This window comes from Arachis duranensis, chromosome 8 (assembly GCF_000817695.3).
Source record: "Arachis duranensis cultivar V14167 chromosome 8, aradu.V14167.gnm2.J7QH, whole genome shotgun sequence".
Classification (NCBI taxonomy): Eukaryota; Viridiplantae; Streptophyta; class Magnoliopsida; order Fabales; family Fabaceae; genus Arachis; species Arachis duranensis.
The window spans coordinates 9,655,636-9,658,474 of NC_029779.3; positions in this window are offsets into that span (position 1 = coordinate 9,655,636).

The following is a 2,839-nucleotide window of genomic DNA, read 5'->3' on the forward strand; positions in this document are numbered from 1 at the left end:
AATTTAAGAAAACTATTAAATACTAATAATATCTTCTATATTTGGAAAATCAAACTTAGCATTAGTTAATTAATTGATTGACTAGAAGGGCAACAATTGTTATTATTAGTTTATCTATTTGTTTGTTTTTTATTATAAGTAAATTTGATTTTTCGAAGTCTAATAGATTAAATTCATATAGCACGATAATCTTTATTGATATGTTATTATTTAATAATATAAAATTTTTCAACGCATGAATAATTTTTTTTCATATAGGAGCAAATACACATCACAACAAAGATGTAGGGACAAATGACCCCAGACTCTAATGAATAAGACCGTGTCCGTGCACACACCACGTGGCTAATCGTACACCGGTGGATAGTTTTAAGTACCTCTTTGGAAGATCTTGGCTAAAGATGTAGGTTGCTACAGCCAACTCCTGCCCGGACAAATTCATCCCGTCCTTCGAACGGAAGACAAGGTTCATTATTTGCAAGATATACTTCGGGTTACCGATAACTCACATACCATATCACGTTATTCAATAGTAAGATTTAGCATGGTGTATTAAAAGATCGAATATAAATCCTAACCTGTGGGATTTGCTCAACCTTCATACTAGGTCGTTGCACCTACGCCCTCCGGCTCCTCCAGAACCCACACGTTCGGCGTTGGCATCGGTGTGCAATACGGACGTGTCTCCGACGGTGTCAGGGGTTAAATTCATCTGAAATGTGCCACCGGATTGTGTAATGGCAACCACGTAAGTTAGTAGTGATTAAGCAGTTTTCAAGTTTAAACAAAGAACAACAGGAATACTACACACCACTTCAGGTGACAGCTTTGCCGGTGATGCTTTTGGACTTGAGAGGGGCTGCGAAATCGACATCTTCTTTCTCTTTGTGCTAAATAGAATATGGTCGACATTAAAGGTGGTGTCGATAACTGGTCAGTTTGTTGCGTTGCATGCTTTCTGGATTTTACCGGTTCGAGGTCGCTTTGCCGGTTTCTTACTTCTCACTAACCTTTCGGGGGATTATGTTCGTTTTCTCATTTGGCAGCATTTACAATTGCTGCAACACCCCTTCGGAGGTGCAGAAACCGGCATAAAGGATTTTTCGGCTGCTAGTTCTTTGATCACATCTCTAATTTTTGACACCACCTCATCATGTCGGGAAATAGCATCTGACAATCTTTTGATGTCGTACTTCATATCAGAAATAGTGATAACAACGGTCTCTGCAACGGGACTGCAATCCTACGCGACATAAAGAACAGTGGATTTTACATTATCTCCAGTGGTTGTCTTAGGTACAAAATCAATTCGAGTAATAAGTTGAGGACCCTTACATGGTGGTGTGCTCCACAAAAGGACCCACAACTTGCAATTGAGAAGAGAGAACCATCGTCGCCCATATGCAGAACCCTGCAAGAACAATTTTGAATACTCAGAATGCTTATCGCAAAATGGGCCACTTGGAACATGCCTACTTAATAGAAAAATGTGACGACGTCAAGCAGATAGACATGGGCTTACCTGACAGGGGTTTGTTTCATGCTTTTTTGGGCACACGACACAGAGCATGTAGAACTAGGATGGAGCTGACATCGAAGGGGACCATTACACCCCTGGAAAGGGTTGTCACCTGAGTGCTGGCCAATGGAGACACGAGTGGACCTCTCGCAACGAACACATTGGAAGACGTCAGCATGCGATTGTAAAATACAAATACAAGGTTGAATCATATAAACACGAACTACTGTTAATCATGAGCTTACATTCATTGTGGTCATAAATGATGGTAACAGTCAAGTACAGAACAGCTACCCACCATTCCTTTCATTGTTTACGAAGTATGGCTAAACAGTCGGGGATTATCGCTCCCAAATTGAAAATACCATGAAAAAGCAGAAAAAATTAACACAAAACACAGACGAGTTTACGTTCGTGGAATTAAAGGGTATTTCAAGGCATTCCCTTTCTATCACTGCACTAAACCTTAAAATGTCAATCAGGGAAACAAACATGAGTTAGCCAAATCCGACGTGCCAACAACTGTCAGCAAGAACCCGGTCTTTAAATTTAAACTGGTAACGAACCATGTACACCCGACGAATATTGTTCCCCTGATAAGAAAGCCTCCCTGTTTGCCGTAACACAGACAAAACGGGGAATAAAAACACAGACGATTGTTAGCAAGGATAGTAACCTGTATGAAATTGGGTAAACCCAGTATGGAGGGCGGCGGCAATGAAGTTTTGCAAAGAGCTGACCTTGGGGCGGAGGAGTAATGAATCCATCAAGCCGTGTTGTCGACCAAGACGATCACGGGTGAACCCGATGCCAAAAGCCCGGCTTTTACATAGGCCGACATCTGGAGTAACCCGTACAGGACCCTTTGGTGGACAAAATTGTGATCCTTAAAGTTGTTCTCTTTGTATTTGTATGAAATCAAAAATACCCCAAAGAGATCATGGTAATGGCACGTGTGGACACAACTTCATTCAACTTAACCAGCAAGTGTACTGGGTCATCCAAGTAATACCTTATGTGAGTAAGGGTCGATCCCACAGAGATTGTTGGTATGAAGCAAGCTATGGTCACCTTGTAAATCTCAGTTAGGTAGATTAAATTGGTTTATGGTGAGTTCGAAAATTAATAATAAACAAAAAATAAAAAGGGATAGAAATACTTATGTAAATCAATAGTGGGAATTTCAGATAGGCGTATGGAGATGCTGTGCTCCTCTCGAATCTCTACTTTCTTATTGCTTTCATCCAATCCTTCTTACTCCTTTCCATGGCAAGCTGTATGTAGGGCATCACCGTTGTCAATGGCTACATCACATCCTCT